General features: G+C 47.1%; 22 non-coding genes across 22 annotated transcripts; all 22 read left to right on the forward strand.

The window, feature by feature from the left end:
- Positions 1 to 455: 455 nt before the first annotated feature.
- LOC143874066 (5S ribosomal RNA) lies at positions 456 to 574 on the forward strand. The gene has a single exon (XR_013248756.1). It is a non-coding gene; the product is annotated as a 5S ribosomal RNA (ribosomal RNA).
- A 596-nt stretch (positions 575 to 1,170) lies between these two features.
- On the forward strand, positions 1,171 to 1,289 carry LOC143874305 (5S ribosomal RNA). Its single transcript, XR_013248990.1, has one exon. It is a non-coding gene; the product is annotated as a 5S ribosomal RNA (ribosomal RNA).
- Positions 1,290 to 1,886: 597 nt separating this feature from the next.
- Positions 1,887 to 2,005, forward strand: LOC143874067 (5S ribosomal RNA). Its single transcript, XR_013248757.1, has one exon. It is a non-coding gene; the product is annotated as a 5S ribosomal RNA (ribosomal RNA).
- A 596-nt stretch (positions 2,006 to 2,601) lies between these two features.
- LOC143875047 (5S ribosomal RNA) lies at positions 2,602 to 2,720 on the forward strand. Its single transcript, XR_013249713.1, has one exon. It is a non-coding gene; the product is annotated as a 5S ribosomal RNA (ribosomal RNA).
- Positions 2,721 to 3,317: 597 nt separating this feature from the next.
- On the forward strand, positions 3,318 to 3,437 carry LOC143875283 (5S ribosomal RNA). The gene has a single exon (XR_013249939.1). It is a non-coding gene; the product is annotated as a 5S ribosomal RNA (ribosomal RNA).
- A 597-nt stretch (positions 3,438 to 4,034) lies between these two features.
- On the forward strand, positions 4,035 to 4,153 carry LOC143874307 (5S ribosomal RNA). The gene has a single exon (XR_013248992.1). It is a non-coding gene; the product is annotated as a 5S ribosomal RNA (ribosomal RNA).
- A 597-nt stretch (positions 4,154 to 4,750) lies between these two features.
- LOC143875338 (5S ribosomal RNA) lies at positions 4,751 to 4,869 on the forward strand. Its single transcript, XR_013249991.1, has one exon. It is a non-coding gene; the product is annotated as a 5S ribosomal RNA (ribosomal RNA).
- Positions 4,870 to 5,469: 600 nt separating this feature from the next.
- Positions 5,470 to 5,588, forward strand: LOC143874467 (5S ribosomal RNA). Its single transcript, XR_013249147.1, has one exon. It is a non-coding gene; the product is annotated as a 5S ribosomal RNA (ribosomal RNA).
- Positions 5,589 to 6,185: 597 nt separating this feature from the next.
- LOC143873454 (5S ribosomal RNA) lies at positions 6,186 to 6,304 on the forward strand. Its single transcript, XR_013248163.1, has one exon. It is a non-coding gene; the product is annotated as a 5S ribosomal RNA (ribosomal RNA).
- Positions 6,305 to 6,901: 597 nt separating this feature from the next.
- On the forward strand, positions 6,902 to 7,020 carry LOC143875339 (5S ribosomal RNA). The gene has a single exon (XR_013249992.1). It is a non-coding gene; the product is annotated as a 5S ribosomal RNA (ribosomal RNA).
- Positions 7,021 to 7,618: 598 nt separating this feature from the next.
- LOC143875340 (5S ribosomal RNA) lies at positions 7,619 to 7,737 on the forward strand. Its single transcript, XR_013249993.1, has one exon. It is a non-coding gene; the product is annotated as a 5S ribosomal RNA (ribosomal RNA).
- Positions 7,738 to 8,335: 598 nt separating this feature from the next.
- On the forward strand, positions 8,336 to 8,454 carry LOC143875069 (5S ribosomal RNA). The gene has a single exon (XR_013249733.1). It is a non-coding gene; the product is annotated as a 5S ribosomal RNA (ribosomal RNA).
- Positions 8,455 to 9,025: 571 nt separating this feature from the next.
- LOC143874890 (5S ribosomal RNA) lies at positions 9,026 to 9,144 on the forward strand. The gene has a single exon (XR_013249557.1). It is a non-coding gene; the product is annotated as a 5S ribosomal RNA (ribosomal RNA).
- Positions 9,145 to 9,744: 600 nt separating this feature from the next.
- LOC143874862 (5S ribosomal RNA) lies at positions 9,745 to 9,863 on the forward strand. The gene has a single exon (XR_013249530.1). It is a non-coding gene; the product is annotated as a 5S ribosomal RNA (ribosomal RNA).
- Positions 9,864 to 10,460: 597 nt separating this feature from the next.
- On the forward strand, positions 10,461 to 10,579 carry LOC143874308 (5S ribosomal RNA). Its single transcript, XR_013248993.1, has one exon. It is a non-coding gene; the product is annotated as a 5S ribosomal RNA (ribosomal RNA).
- A 597-nt stretch (positions 10,580 to 11,176) lies between these two features.
- LOC143875341 (5S ribosomal RNA) lies at positions 11,177 to 11,295 on the forward strand. Its single transcript, XR_013249994.1, has one exon. It is a non-coding gene; the product is annotated as a 5S ribosomal RNA (ribosomal RNA).
- Positions 11,296 to 11,895: 600 nt separating this feature from the next.
- LOC143874469 (5S ribosomal RNA) lies at positions 11,896 to 12,014 on the forward strand. Its single transcript, XR_013249149.1, has one exon. It is a non-coding gene; the product is annotated as a 5S ribosomal RNA (ribosomal RNA).
- Positions 12,015 to 12,611: 597 nt separating this feature from the next.
- On the forward strand, positions 12,612 to 12,730 carry LOC143873345 (5S ribosomal RNA). The gene has a single exon (XR_013248058.1). It is a non-coding gene; the product is annotated as a 5S ribosomal RNA (ribosomal RNA).
- A 597-nt stretch (positions 12,731 to 13,327) lies between these two features.
- Positions 13,328 to 13,446, forward strand: LOC143875343 (5S ribosomal RNA). Its single transcript, XR_013249996.1, has one exon. It is a non-coding gene; the product is annotated as a 5S ribosomal RNA (ribosomal RNA).
- Positions 13,447 to 14,044: 598 nt separating this feature from the next.
- LOC143875344 (5S ribosomal RNA) lies at positions 14,045 to 14,163 on the forward strand. The gene has a single exon (XR_013249997.1). It is a non-coding gene; the product is annotated as a 5S ribosomal RNA (ribosomal RNA).
- A 600-nt stretch (positions 14,164 to 14,763) lies between these two features.
- Positions 14,764 to 14,882, forward strand: LOC143874471 (5S ribosomal RNA). Its single transcript, XR_013249150.1, has one exon. It is a non-coding gene; the product is annotated as a 5S ribosomal RNA (ribosomal RNA).
- Positions 14,883 to 15,479: 597 nt separating this feature from the next.
- LOC143873346 (5S ribosomal RNA) lies at positions 15,480 to 15,598 on the forward strand. Its single transcript, XR_013248059.1, has one exon. It is a non-coding gene; the product is annotated as a 5S ribosomal RNA (ribosomal RNA).
- The last annotated feature ends 173 nt before the right edge of the window (positions 15,599 to 15,771 follow it).

Here is a 15,771-nt window from a genome sequence, read left to right on the forward strand (position 1 = left end):
AAATACGTCCGGTCTTTATTATGGCGGGGTGATAGTGTCGTTTGATTCGATAAACGGAATTTGTTCTGACATTTCATTTACGGTCAAAATATAGCGGGGGTTTATTTAGATTCAGTGAGGTACCGGCTATAGCGGATGAGTGTACTAGTGGATGCGAGTCAGGAATCCGGCCGGAAGGTGTTTACTGGCCGTGAGCTACCCCTGGTGAACAAATATCGTTCCGACGATTACTTTTGATCCGCCCATCAGATCGTGGCGATTCATATATTGATTCGGGGGTACTCGGGAAGATTCATCGTGCGATGACAGCCCTGGCGGTCATCCGGCTACCCGACATGCTCGGATCGTCCATCCGATGTCATCTAGCAGGATTTTTTCGCACTTTCATTTAAACGGACTTCGTACGACAATGCGAATGGAAACTCTTTATTACTTTGACAATGGAGAGGCATGCTGGGTGCGATCATACCAGCTCAAATGCACTGGATCCCATCAGAACTCCGAAGTTAAGCGTGCTTGGGCGAGAGTAGTACTAGGATGGGTGACCTCCTGGGAAATCCTCGTGTTGCACTCTGTCACTTTTTTCGGCTATCTACCACTTTATTCGAACAATCTTTCGGTTCTGAAACGTCAATGCGACCTGAAACGCACGTTCAGTGCGACGCCTCCTAGCTTTCGGTTCGGATCTTTTTATTTTCTTCCGGATGGTGAATTCAAATACGTCCGGTCTTTATTATGGCGGGGTGATAGTGTCGTTTGATTCGATAAACGGAATTCGTTCTGACATTTCATTTACGGTCAAAATATAGCGGGGGTTTGTTTAGATTCAGTGAGGTACCGGCTATAGCGGATGAGTGTACTAGTGGATGCGAGTCAGGAATCCGGCCGGAAGGTGTTTACTGGCCGTGAGCTACCCCTGGTGAACAAATATCGTTCCGACGATTACTTTTGATCCGCCCATCAGATCGTGGCGATTCATATATTGATTCGGGGGTACTCGGGAAGATTCATCGTACGATGACAGCCCTGGCGGTCATCAGGCTACCCGACATGCTCGGATCGTCCATCCGATGTCATCTAGCAGGATTTTTTCGCACTTTCATTTAAACGGACTTCGTACGACAATGCGAATGGAAACTCTTTATTACTTTGACAATGGAGAGGCATGCTGGGTGCGATCATACCAGCACAAATGCACTGGATCCCATCAGAACTCCGAAGTTAAGCGTGCTTGGACGAGAGTAGTACTAGGATGGGTGACCTCCTTGGAAGTCCTCGTGTTGCACTCCTGTCACTTTTTTCGGCTATCTATCACTTTTTTCGAACAATCTTTTGGTTCTAGAACGTCGATGCGAACTGAAACGCACGTTCAGTGCGACGCCTCTTAGGTTTCGGTTCGGATCTTTTTATTTTCTTCCGGATGGTTAATTCAAATACGTCCGGTCTTTATTATGGCGGGGTGATAGTGTCGTTTGATTCGATAAACGGAATTTGTTCTGACATTTCATTTACGGTCAAAATATAGCGGGGGTTTATTTAGATTCAGTGAGGTACCGGCTATAGCGGATGAGTGTACTAGTGGATGCGAGTCAGGAATCCGGCCGGAATGTGTTTACTGGCCGTGAGCTACCCCTGGTGAACAAATATCGTTCCGACGATTACTTTTGATCCGCCCATCAGATCGTGGCGATTCATATATTGATTCGGGGGTACTCGGGAAGATTCATCGTGCGATGACAGCCCTGGCGGTCATCCGGCTACCCGACATGCTCGGATCGTCCATCCGATGTCATCTAGCAGGATTTTTTCGCACTTTCATTTAAACGGACTTCGTACGACAATGCGAATGGAAACTCTTTATTACTTTGACAATGGAGAGGCATGCTGGGTGCGATCATACCAGCTCAAATGCACTGGATCCCATCAGAACTCCGAAGTTAAGCGTGCTTGGGCGAGAGTAGTACTAGGATGGGTGACCTCCTGGGAAATCCTCGTGTTGCACTCTGTCACTTTTTTCGGCTATCTAAAACTTTATTCGAACAATCTTTCGGTTCTGAAACGTCAATGCGACCTGAAACGCACGTTCAGTGCGACGCCTCCTAGCTTTCGGTTCGGATCTTTTTATTTTCTTCCGGATGGTGAATTCAAATACGTCCGGTCTTTATTATGGCGAGGTGATAGTGTCGTTTGACTCGATAAACGGAATTCGTTCTGACATTTCATTTACGGTCAAAATATAGCGGGGGTTTGTTTAGATTCAGTGAGGTACCGGCTATAGCGGATGAGTGTACTAGTGGATGCGAGTCAGGAATACGGTCGGAAGGTGTTTACTGGCCGTGAGCTACCCTTGGGGCACAAATATTGTTCCGACGATAACTTTTGATCCGCCCGTCAGATTGTGGCGATTCTTATATTGATTCGGGGGTACTCGGGAAGATTCATCGCGCGATGACAGCCCTGGCGGTCATCCGGCTTCCCGACATGCTCGGATCGTCCATCCGATGTCATCTAGCAGGATTTTTTCGCACTTTCATTTAAACGGACTTCGTACGACAATGCAAATGGGAACTCTTTATTACTTTGACAATGGAGAGGCATGCTAGGTGCGATCATACCAGCACAAATGCACTGGATCCCATCAGAACTCCGAAGTTAAGCGTGCTTGGACGAGAGTAGTACTAGGATGGCTGACCTCCTTGGAAGTCCTCGTGTTGCACTCCTGTCACTTTTTTCGGCTATCTATCACTTTTTTCGAACAATCTTTTGGTTCTAGAACGTCGATGCGAACTGAAACGCACGTTCAGTGCGACGCCTCCTAGATTTCGGTTCGGATCTTTTTATTTTCTTCCGGATGGTGAATTCAAATACGTCCGGTCTTTATTATGGCGGGGTGATAGTGTCGTTTGATTCGATAAACGGAATTCGTTCTGACATTTCATTTACGGTCAGAATATAGCGGGGGTTTGTTTAGATTCAGTGGGGTACCGGCTATAGCGGATGAGTGTACTAGTGGATACGAGTCAGGAATCCGGCCGGAAGGTGTTTACTGGCCGTGAGCTACCCCTGGTGAACAAATATCGTTCCGACGATTACTTTTGATCCGCCCATCAGATCGTGGCGATTCATATATTGATTCGGGGGTACTCGGGAAGATTCATCGTGCGATGACAGCCCTGGCGGTCATCCGGCTACCCGACATGCTCGGATCGTCCATCCGATGTCATCTAGCAGGATTTTTTCGCACTTTCATTTAAACGGACTTCGTACGACAATGCAAATGTAAACTCTTTATTACTTTGACAATGGAGAGGCATGCTGGGTGCGATCATACCAATCACAAATGCACTGGATCCCATCAGAACTCCGAAGTTAAGCGTGCTTGGACGAGAGTAGTACTAGGATGGCTGACCTCCTTGGAAGTCCTCGTGTTGCACTCCTGTCACTTTTTTCGGCTATCTATCACTTTTTTCGAACAATCTTTTGGTTCTAGAACGTCGATGCGAACTGAAACGCACGTTCAGTGCGACGCCTCCTAGATTTCGGTTCGGATCTTTTTATTTTCTTCCGGATGGTGAATTCAAATACGTCCGGTCTTTATTATGGCGGGGTGATAATGACGTTTGATTCGATAAACGGAATTCGTTCTGACATTTCATTTACGGTCAAAATATAGCGGGTGTTTGTTTAGATTCAGTGAGGTACCGGCTATAGCGGATGAGTGTACTAGTGGATGCGAGTCAGGAATCCGGCCGGAAGGTGTTTACTGGCCGTGAGCTACCCCTGGTGAACAAATATCGTTCCGACGATTACTTTTGATCCGCCCATCAGATCGTGGCGATTCATATATTGATTCGGGGGTACTCGGGAAGATTCATCGTGCGATGACAGCCCTGGCGGTCATCCGGCTACCCGACATGCTCGGATCGTCCATCCGATGTCATCTAGCAGGATTTTTTCGCACTTTCATTTAAACGGACTTCGTACGACAATGCGAATGGAAACTCTTTATTACTTTGACAATGGAGAGGCATGCTGGGTGCGATCATACCAGCACAAATGCACTGGATCCCATCAGAACTCCGAAGTTAAGCGTGCTTGGACGAGAGTAGTACTAGGATGGGTGACCTCCTTGGAAGTCCTCGTGTTGCACTCCTGTCACTTTTTTCGGCTATCTATCACTTTTTTCGAACAATCTTTTGGTTCTAGAACGTCGATGCGAACTGAAACGCACGTTCAGTGCGACGCCTCCTAGGTTTCGGTTCGGATCTTTTTATTTTCTTCCGGATGGTGAATTCAAATACGTCCGGTCTTTATTATGGCGAGGTGATAGTGTCGTTTGATTCGATAAACGGAATTCGTTCTGACATTTCATTTACGGTCAAAATATAGCGGGGGTTTGTTTAGATTCAGTGAGGTACCGGCTATAGCGGATGAGTGTACTAGTGGATGCGAGTCAGGAATCCGGTCGGAAGGTATTTACTGGCCGTGAGCTACCCCTGGTGAACAAATATCGTTCCGACGATAACTTTTGATCCGCCCGTCAGATCGTGGCGATTCATATATTGATTCGGGGGTACTCGGGAAGATTCATCGTGCGATGACAGCCCTGGCGGTCATCCGGCTACCCGACATGCTCGGATCGTCCATCCGATGTCATCTAGCAGGATTTTTTTGCACTTTCATTTTAACGGACTTCGTACGACAATGCGAATGGAAACTCTTTATTACTTTGACAGTGGGGAGACATTCTGGGTGCAATCATAGCAGCACAAATGCACTGGATACCATCAGAACTCCGAAGTTAAGCGTGCTTGGGCGAGAGTTGTACTAGGATGAGTGACCTCTTGGGAAGTCCTCGTGTTGCACTCCTGTCACTTTTTTCGGCTATCTACCACTTGTTTCGAACAATCTTTTCGGTTCTGGAACGTCGATGCGAATTGAAACGCACGTTCAGTGCGACGCCTCCTAGCTTTCGGTTCGGATCTTTTTATTTTCTTCCGGATGGTGAATTCAAATACGTCCGGTCTTTATTATGGCGGGGTGATAGTGTCGTTTGATTCGATAAACGGAATTCGTTCTGACATTTCATTTACGGTCAAAATATAGCAGGGGTTTGTTTAGATTCAGTGAGGTACCGGCTATAGCGGATGAGTGTACTAGTGGATGCGAGTCAGGAATCCGGTCGGAAGGTGTTTACTGGCCGTGAGCTACCCTTGGTGCACAAATATTGTTCCGACGATAACTTTTGATCCGCCCGTCAGATTGTGGCGATTCTTATATTGATTCGGGGGTACTCGGGAAGATTTTATTCGCGCGATGACAGCCCTGGCGGTCATCCGGCTTCCCGACATGCTCGGATCAACCATCCGATGTCATATAGCAGGATTTTTTTGCACTTTCATTTAAACGGATTTCGTACGACAATGCGAATGGAAACTCTTTATTACTTTGACAATGGAGAGGCATGCTGGGTGCGATCATTCCAGCACAAATGCACTGGATCCCATCAGAACTTCGAAGTTAAGTGTGCTTGGGCGAGAGTAGTACTAGGATGGGTAACCTCCTGGGAAGTCCTCGTGTTGCACTCCTGTAACTGTTTTCGGCTATCAACCACTTTTTTCGAACAATCTTTCGGTTCTAGAACGTCGATGCGAACTGAAACGCACGTTCAGCGCGACGCCTCTTAGGTTTCGGTTCGGATCTTTTTGTTTTCTTCCCGATGGTTAATTCAAATACGTCCGGTCTTTATTATGGCGGGGTGATAGTAACGTTTGATTCAATAAACGGAATTCGTTCTGACATTTCATTTACGGTCAAAATATAGCAGGGGTTTGTTTAGATTCAGTGAGGTACCGGCTATAGCGGATGAGTGTACTAGTAGATGCGAGTCAGGAATCCGGTCGGAAGGTGTTTACTGGCCGTGAGCTACCCTTGGTGCACAAATATCATTCCGACGATAACTTTTGATCCGCCCGTCAGATCGTGGCGATCCATATATTGATTCGGGGGTACTCGGGAAGATTCATCGCGCGATGACAGCCTTGGCAGTCATCCGGCTTCCCGACATGCTCGGATCGTCCATCCGATGCCATCTAGCAGGATTTTTTCGCACTTTCACTTAAACGGACTTCGTACGACAATGCGAATGGAATCTCTTTATTACTTTGACAATGGAGAGGCATGCTGGGTGCGATCATACCAGCACAAATACACTGGATCCCATCAGAACTCCGAAGTTAAGCGTGCTTGGGCGAGAGTAGTACTAGGATGGGTGACCTCCTGGGAAGTCCTCGTGTTGCACTCGTGTCACTTTCTTCGGCTATCTACCACTTTTTTCGAACAATCTTTTGGTTCTAGAACGTCGATGCGAACTGAAACGCACGTTCAGTGCGACGCCACCTAGGTTTCGGTTCGGATCTTTTTATTTTCTTCCGGATGGTGAATTCAAATACGTCCGGTCTTTATTATGGCGGGGTGATAGTGTCGTTTGATTCGATAAACGGAATTCGTTCTGACATTTCATTTACGGTCAAAATATAGCGGGGGTTTGTTTAGATTCAGTGAGGTACCGGCTATAGCGGATGAGTGTACTAGTGGATGCGAGTCAGGAATCCGGCCGGAAGGTGTTTACTGGCCGTGAGCTACCCATGGTGAACAAATATCGTTCCGACGATAACTTTTGATCCGCCCGTCAGATCGTGGCGATTCATATATTGATTCGGGGGTACTCGGGAAGATTCATCGTGCGATGACATCCCTGGCGGTCATCCGGCTACCCGAAATGCTCGGATCGTCCATCTGATGTCATCTAGCAGGATTTTTTTGCACTTTCATTTAAACGGACTTCGTACGACAATGCGAATGGAAACTCTTTATTACTTTGACAGTGGGGAGACATTCTGGGTGCAATCATAGCAGCACAAATGCACTGGATACCATCAGAACTCCGAAGTTAAGCGTGCTTGGGCGAGAGTTGTACTAGGATGAGTGACCTCTTGGGAAGTCCTCGTGTTGCACTCCTGTCACTTTTTTCGGCTATCTACCACTTTTTTCGAACAATCTTTTCGGTTCTGGAACATCGATGCGAATTGAAACGCACGTTCAGTGCGACGCCTCCTAGCTTTCGGTTCGGATCTTTTTATTTTCTTCCGGATGGTGAATTCAAATACGTCCGGTCTTTATTATGGCGGGGTGATAGTGTCGTTTGATTCGATAAACGGAATTCGTTCTGACATTCCATTTATGGTCAAAATATGGCAGGGGTTTGTTTAGATTCAGTGAGGTACCGGCTATAGCGGATGAGTGTACTAGTGGATGCGAGTCAGGAATTCGGTCGGAAGGTGTTTACTGGCCGTGAGCTACCCTTGGTGCACAAATATTGTTCCGACGATAACTTTTGATCCGCCCGTCAGATTGTGGCGATTCTTATATTGATTCGGGGGTAGTCGGGAAGATTCATCGCGCGATGACAGCCTTGGCGGTCATCCGGCTACCCGACATGCTCGGATCGTCCATCCGATGTCATCTAGCAGGATTTTTTTGCACTTTCATTTTAACGGACTTCGTACGACAATGCGAATGGAAACTCTTTATTACTTTGACAGTGGGGAGACATTCTGGGTGCAATCATAGCAGCACAAATGCACTGGATACCATCAGAACTCCGAAGTTAAGCGTGCTTGGGCGAGAGTTGTACTAGGATGAGTGACCTCTTGGGAAGTCCTCGTGTTGCACTCCTGTCACTTTTTTCGGCTATCTACCACTTCTTTCGAACAATCTTTTCGGTTCTGGAACGTCGATGCGAATTGAAACGCACGTTCAGTGCGACGCCTCCTAGCTTTCGGTTCGGATCTTTTTATTTTCTTCCGGATGGTGAATTCAAATACGTCCGGTCTTTATTATGGCGGGGTGATAGTGTCGTTTGATTCGATAAACGGAATTCGTTCTGACATTTCATTTACGGTCAAAATAGAGCGGGGGTTTGTTTAGATTCAGTGAGGTACCGGCTATAGCGGATGAGTGTACTAGTGGATGCGAGTCAGGAATCCGGCCGGAAGGTGTTTACTGGCCGTGAGCTACCCCTGGTGAACAAATATCGTTCCGACGATAACTTTTGATCCGCCCATCAGATCGTGGCGATTCATATATTGATTCGTGGGTACTCGGGAAGATTCATCGTGCGATAACAGCCCTGGCGGTCATCCGGCTACCCGACATGCTCGGATCGTCCATCCGATGTCATCTAGCAGGATTTTTTCGCTTTTTCATTTAAACGGACTTCGTACGACATTGCGAATGGAAACTCTTTATTACTTTGACAATGGAGAGGCATGCTGGGTGCGATCATACCAGCTCAAATGCACTGGATCCCATCAGAAGTTCGAAGTTAAGCGTGCTTGGGCGAGAGTAGTACTAGGATGGGTGACCTCCTGGGAAATCCTCGTGTTGCACTCCTGTCACTTTTTTCGGCTATCTACCACTTTTTTCGAACAATCTTTCGGTTCTGGAACGTCGATGCGAACTGAAACGCACGTTCAGTGCGACGCCTCCTAGCTTTCGGTTCGAATCTTTTTATTTTCTTCCGGATGGTGAATTCAAATACGTCCGGTCTTTATTATGGCGAGGTGATAGTGTCGTTTGATTCGATAAACGGAATTCGTTCTGACATTTCATTTACGGTCAAAATATAGCGGGGGCTATAGCGGATGAGTGTACTAGTGGATGCGAGTCAGGAATCCGGCCGGAAGGTGTTTACTGGCCGTGAGCTATCCCTGGTGAACAAATATCGTTCCGACGATAACTTTTGATCCGCCCGTCAGATCGTGGCGATTCATATATTGATTCGGGGGTACTCGGGAAGATTCATCGTGCGATAACAGCCCTGGCGGTCATCCGGCTACCCGACATGCTCGGATCGTCCATCCGATGTCATCTAGCAGGATTTTTTCGCTTTTTCATTTAAACGGACTTCGTACGACATTGCGAATGGAAACTCTTTATTACTTTGACAATGGAGAGGCATGCTGGGTGCGATCATACCAGCTCAAATGCACTGGATCCCATCAGAAGTCCGAAGTTAAGCGTGCTTGGGCGAGAGTAGTACTAGGATGGGTGACCTCCTGGGAAATCCTCGTGTTGCACTCCTGTCACTTTTTTCGGCTATCTACCACTTTTTTCGAACAATCTTTTCGGTTCTGGAACGTCGATGCGAATTGAAACGCACGTTCAGTGCGACGCCTCCTAGCTTTCGGTTCGGATCTTTTTATTTTCTTCCGGATGGTGAATTCAAATACGTCCGGTCTTTATTATGGCGGGGTGATAGTGTCGTTTGATTCGATAAACGGAATTCGTTCTGACATTTCATTTACGGTCAAAATATAGCAGGGGTTTGTTTAGATTCAGTGAGGTACCGGCTATAGCGGATGAGTGTACTAGTGGATGCGAGTCAGGAATCCGGTCGGAAGGTGTTTACTGGCCGTGAGCTACCCTTGGTGCACAAATATTGTTCCGACGATAACTTTTGATCCGCCCGTCAGATTGTGGCGATTCTTATATTGATTCGGGGGTACTCGGGAAGATTTTATTCGCGCGATGACAGCCCTGGTGGTCATCCGGCTTCCCGACATGCTCGGATCATCCATCCGATGTCATGTAGCAGGATTTTTTTGCACTTTCATTTAAACGGATTTCGTACGACAATGCGAATGGAAACTCTTTATTACTTTGACAATGGAGAGGCATGCTGGGTGCGATCATACCAGCACAAATGCACTGGATCCCATCAGAACTCCGAAGTTAAGCGTGCTTGGACGAGAGTAGTACTAGGATGGCTGACCTCCTTGGAAGTCCTCGTGTTGCACTCCTGTCACTTTTTTCGGCTATCTATCACTTTTTTCGAACAATCTTTTGGTTCTAGAACGTCGATGCGAACTGAAACGCACGTTCAGTGCGACGCCTCCTAGATTTCGGTTCGGATCTTTTTATTTTCTTCCGGATGGTGAATTCAAATACGTCCGGTCTTTATTATGGCGGGGTGATAATGACGTTTGATTCGATAAACGGAATTCGTTCTGACATTTCATTTACGGTCAAAATATAGCGGGTGTTTGTTTAGATTCAGTGAGGTACCGGCTATAGCGGATGAGTGTACTAGTGGATGCGAGTCAGGAATCCGGCCGGAAGGTGTTTACTGGCCGTGAGCTACCCCTGGTGAACAAATATCGTTCCGACGATTACTTTTGATCCGCCCATCAGATCGTGGCGATTCATATATTGATTCGGGGGTACTCGGGAAGATTCATCGTGCGATGACAGCCCTGGCGGTCATCCGGCTACCCGACATGCTCGGATCGTCCATCCGATGTCATCTAGCAGGATTTTTTCGCACTTTCATTTAAACGGACTTCGTACGACAATGCGAATGGAAACTCTTTATTACTTTGACAATGGAGAGGCATGCTGGGTGCGATCATACCAGCACAAATGCACTGGATCCCATCAGAACTCCGAAGTTAAGCGTGCTTGGACGAGAGTAGTACTAGGATGGGTGACCTCCTTGGAAGTCCTCGTGTTGCACTCCTGTCACTTTTTTCGGCTATCTATCACTTTTTTCGAACAATCTTTTGGTTCTAGAACGTCGATGCGAACTGAAACGCACGTTCAGTGCGACGCCTCCTAGGTTTCGGTTCGGATCTTTTTATTTTCTTCCGGATGGTGAATTCAAATACGTCCGGTCTTTATTATGGCGAGGTGATAGTGTCGTTTGATTCGATAAACGGAATTCGTTCTGACATTTCATTTACGGTCAAAATATAGCGGGGGTTTGTTTAGATTCAGTGAGGTACCGGCTATAGCGGATGAGTGTACTAGTGGATGCGAGTCAGGAATCCGGTCGGAAGGTATTTACTGGCCGTGAGCTACCCCTGGTGAACAAATATCGTTCCGACGATAACTTTTGATCCGCCCGTCAGATCGTGGCGATTCATATATTGATTCGGGGGTACTCGGGAAGATTCATCATGCGATGACAGCCATGGCGGTCATCCGGCTACCCGACATGCTCGGATCGTCCATCCGATGTCATCTAGCAGGATTTTTTTGCACTTTCATTTTAACGGACTTCGTACGACAATGCGAATGGAAACTCTTTATTACTTTGACAGTGGGGAGACATTCTGGGTGCAATCATAGCAGCACAAATGCACTGGATACCATCAGAACTCCGAAGTTAAGCGTGCTTGGGCGAGAGTTGTACTAGGATGAGTGACCTCTTGGGAAGTCCTCGTGTTGCACTCCTGTCACTTTTTTCGGCTATCTACCACTTGTTTCGAACAATCTTTTCGGTTCTGGAACGTCGATGCGAATTGAAACGCACGTTCAGTGCGACGCCTCCTAGCTTTCGGTTCGGATCTTTTTATTTTCTTCCGGATGGTGAATTCAAATACGTCCGGTCTTTATTATGGCGGGGTGATAGTGTCGTTTGATTCGATAAACGGAATTCGTTCTGACATTTCATTTACGGTCAAAATATAGCAGGGGTTTGTTTAGATTCAGTGAGGTACCGGCTATAGCGGATGAGTGTACTAGTGGATGCGAGTCAGGAATCCGGTCGGAAGGTGTTTACTGGCCGTGAGCTACCCTTGGTGCACAAATATTGTTCCGACGATAACTTTTGATCCGCCCGTCAGATTGTGGCGATTCTTATATTGATTCGGGGGTACTCGGGAAGATTTTATTCGCGCGATGACAGCCCTGGCGGTCATCCGGCTTCCCGACATGCTCGGATCAACCATCCGATGTCATATAGCAGGATTTTTTTGCACTTTCATTTAAACGGATTTCGTACGACAATGCGAATGGAAACTCTTTATTACTTTGACAATGGAGAGGCATGCTGGGTGCGATCATTCCAGCACAAATGCACTGGATCCCATCAGAACTTCGAAGTTAAGTGTGCTTGGGCGAGAGTAGTACTAGGATGGGTAACCTCCTGGGAAGTCCTCGTGTTGCACTCCTGTAACTGTTTTCGGCTATCAACCACTTTTTTCGAACAATCTTTCGGTTCTAGAACGTCGATGCGAACTGAAACGCACGTTCAGCGCGACGCCTCTTAGGTTTCGGTTCGGATCTTTTTGTTTTCTTCCCGATGGTTAATTCAAATACGTCCGGTCTTTATTATGGCGGGGTGATAGTAACGTTTGATTCAATAAACGGAATTCGTTCTGACATTTCATTTACGGTCAAAATATAGCAGGGGTTTGTTTAGATTCAGTGAGGTACCGGCTATAGCGGATGAGTGTACTAGTAGATGCGAGTCAGGAATCCGGTCGGAAGGTGTTTACTGGCCGTGAGCTACCCTTGGTGCACAAATATCATTCCGACGATAACTTTTGATCCGCCCGTCAGATCGTGGCGATCCATATATTGATTCGGGGGTACTCGGGAAGATTCATCGCGCGATGACAGCCTTGGCAGTCATCCGGCTTCCCGACATGCTCGGATCGTCCATCCGATGCCATCTAGCAGGATTTTTTCGCACTTTCACTTAAACGGACTTCGTACGACAATGCGAATGGAATCTCTTTATTACTTTGACAATGGAGAGGCATGCTGGGTGCGATCATACCAGCACAAATGCACTGGATCCCATCAGAACTCCGAAGTTAAGCGTGCTTGGGCGAGAGTAGTACTAGGATGGGTGACCTCCTGGGAAGTCCTCGTGTTGCACTCGTGTCACTTTCTTCGGCTATCTACCACTTTTTTCGAACAATCTTTTGGTTCTAGAACGTCGATGCGAACTGAAACGCACGTTCAGTGCGACGCCACCTAGGTTTCGGTTCGGATCTTTTTATTTTCTTCCGGATGGTGAATTCAAATACGTCCGGTCTTTATTATGGCGGGGTGATAGTGTCGTTTGATTCGATAAACGGAATTCGTTCTGACATTTCATTTACGGTCAAAATATAGCGGGGGTTTGTTTAGATTCAGTGAGGTACCGGCTATAGCGGATGAGTGTACTAGTGGATGCGAGTCAGGAATCCGGCCGGAAGGTGTTTACTGGCCGTGAGCTACCCATGGTGAACAAATATCGTTCCGACGATAACTTTTGATCCGCCCGTCAGATCGTGGCGATTCATATATTGATTCGGGGGTACTCGGGAAGATTCATCGTGCGATGACATCCCTGGCGGTCATCCGGCTACCCGAAATGCTCGGATCGTCCATCTGATGTCATCTAGCAGGATTTTTTTGCACTTTCATTTAAACGGACTTCGTACGACAATGCGAATGGAAACTCTTTATTACTTTGACAGTGGGGAGACATTCTGGGTGCAATCATAGCAGCACAAATGCACTGGATACCATCAGAACTCCGAAGTTAAGCGTGCTTGGGCGAGAGTTGTACTAGGATGAGTGACCTCTTGGGAAGTCCTCGTGTTGCACTCCTGTCACTTTTTTCGGCTATCTACCACTTTTTTCGAACAATCTTTTCGGTTCTGGAACATCGATGCGAATTGAAACGCACGTTCAGTGCGACGCCTCCTAGCTTTCGGTTCGGATCTTTTTATTTTCTTCCGGATGGTGAATTCAAATACGTCCGGTCTTTATTATGGCGGGGTGATAGTGTCGTTTGATTCGATAAACGGAATTCGTTCTGACATTCCATTTATGGTCAAAATATGGCAGGGGTTTGTTTAGATTCAGTGAGGTACCGGCTATAGCAGATGAGTGTACTAGTGGATGCGAGTCAGGAATTCGGTCGGAAGGTGTTTACTGGCCGTGAGCTACCCTTGGTGCACAAATATTGTTCCGACGATAACTTTTGATCCGCCCGTCAGATTGTGGCGATTCTTATATTGATTCGGGGGTAGTCGGGAAGATTCATCGCGCGATGACAGCCGTGGCGGTCATCCGGCTACCCGACATGCTCGGATCGTCCATCCGATGTCATCTAGCAGGATTTTTTTGCACTTTCATTTTAACGGACTTCGTACGACAATGCGAATGGAAACTCTTTATTACTTTGACAGTGGGGAGACATTCTGGGTGCAATCATAGCAGCACAAATGCACTGGATACCATCAGAACTCCGAAGTTAAGCGTGCTTGGGCGAGAGTTGTACTAGGATGAGTGACCTCTTGGGAAGTCCTCGTGTTGCACTCCTGTCACTTTTTTCGGCTATCTACCACTTGTTTCGAACAATCTTTTCGGTTCTGGAACGTCGATGCGAATTGAAACGCACGTTCAGTGCGACGCCTCCTAGCTTTCGGTTCGGATCTTTTTATTTTCTTCCGGATGGTGAATTCAAATACGTCCGGTCTTTATTATGGCGGGGTGATAGTGTCGTTTGATTCGATAAACGGAATTCGTTCTGACATTTCATTTACGGTCAAAATATAGCAGGGGTTTGTTTAGATTCAGTGAGGTACCGGCTATAGCGGATGAGTGTACTAGTGGATGCGAGTCAGGAATCCGGTCGGAAGGTGTTTACTGGCCGTGAGCTACCCTTGGTGCACAAATATTGTTCCGACGATAACTTTTGATCCGCCCGTCAGATTGTGGCGATTCTTATATTGATTCGGGGGTACTCGGGAAGATTTTATTCGCGCGATGACAGCCCTGGCGGTCATCCGGCTTCCCGACATGCTCGGATCAACCATCCGATGTCATATAGCAGGATTTTTTTGCACTTTCATTTAAACGGATTTCGTACGACAATGCGAATGGAAACTCTTTATTACTTTGACAATGGAGAGGCATGCTGGGTGCGATCATTCCAGCACAAATGCACTGGATCCCATCAGAACTTCGAAGTTAAGTGTGCTTGGGCGAGAGTAGTACTAGGATGGGTAACCTCCTGGGAAGTCCTCGTGTTGCACTCCTGTAACTGTTTTCGGCTATCAACCACTTTTTTCGAACAATCTTTCGGTTCTAGAACGTCGATGCGAACTGAAACGCACGTTCAGCGCGACGCCTCTTAGGTTTCGGTTCGGATCTTTTTGTTTTCTTCCCGATGGTTAATTCAAATACGTCCGGTCTTTATTATGGCGGGGTGATAGTAACGTTTGATTCAATAAACGGAATTCGTTCTGACATTTCATTTACGGTCAAAATATAGCAGGGGTTTGTTTAGATTCAGTGAGGTACCGGCTATAGCGGATGAGTGTACTAGTAGATGCGAGTCAGGAATCCGGTCGGAAGGTGTTTACTGGCCGTGAGCTACCCTTGGTGCACAAATATCATTCCGACGATAACTTTTGATCCGCCCGTCAGATCGTGGCGATCCATATATTGATTCGGGGGTACTCGGGAAGATTCATCGCGCGATGACAGCCTTGGCAGTCATCCGGCTTCCCGACATGCTCGGATCGTCCATCCGATGCCATCTAGCAGGATTTTTTCGCACTTTCACTTAAACGGACTTCGTACGACAATGCGAATGGAATCTCTTTATTACTTTGACAATGGAGAGGCATGCTGGGTGCGATCATACCAGCACAAATGCACTGGATCCCATCAGAACTCCGAAGTTAAGCGTGCTTGGGCGAGAGTAGTACTAGGATGGGTGACCTCCTGGGAAGTCCTCGTGTTGCACTCGTGTCACTTTCTTCGGCTATCTACCACTTTTTTCGAACAATCTTTTGGTTCTAGAACGTCGATGCGAACTGAAACGCACGTTCAGTGCGACGCCACCTAGGTTTCGGTTCGGATCTTTTTATTTTCTTCCGGATGGTGAATTCAAATACGTCCGGTCTTTATTATGGCGGGGTG

This window comes from Tasmannia lanceolata, unplaced genomic scaffold, assembly GCF_043159265.1.
Source record: "Tasmannia lanceolata isolate RefF3 unplaced genomic scaffold, GAP_Taslan_0.1 ptg000003l, whole genome shotgun sequence".
NCBI classification, from domain to species: domain Eukaryota; kingdom Viridiplantae; phylum Streptophyta; class Magnoliopsida; order Canellales; family Winteraceae; genus Tasmannia; species Tasmannia lanceolata.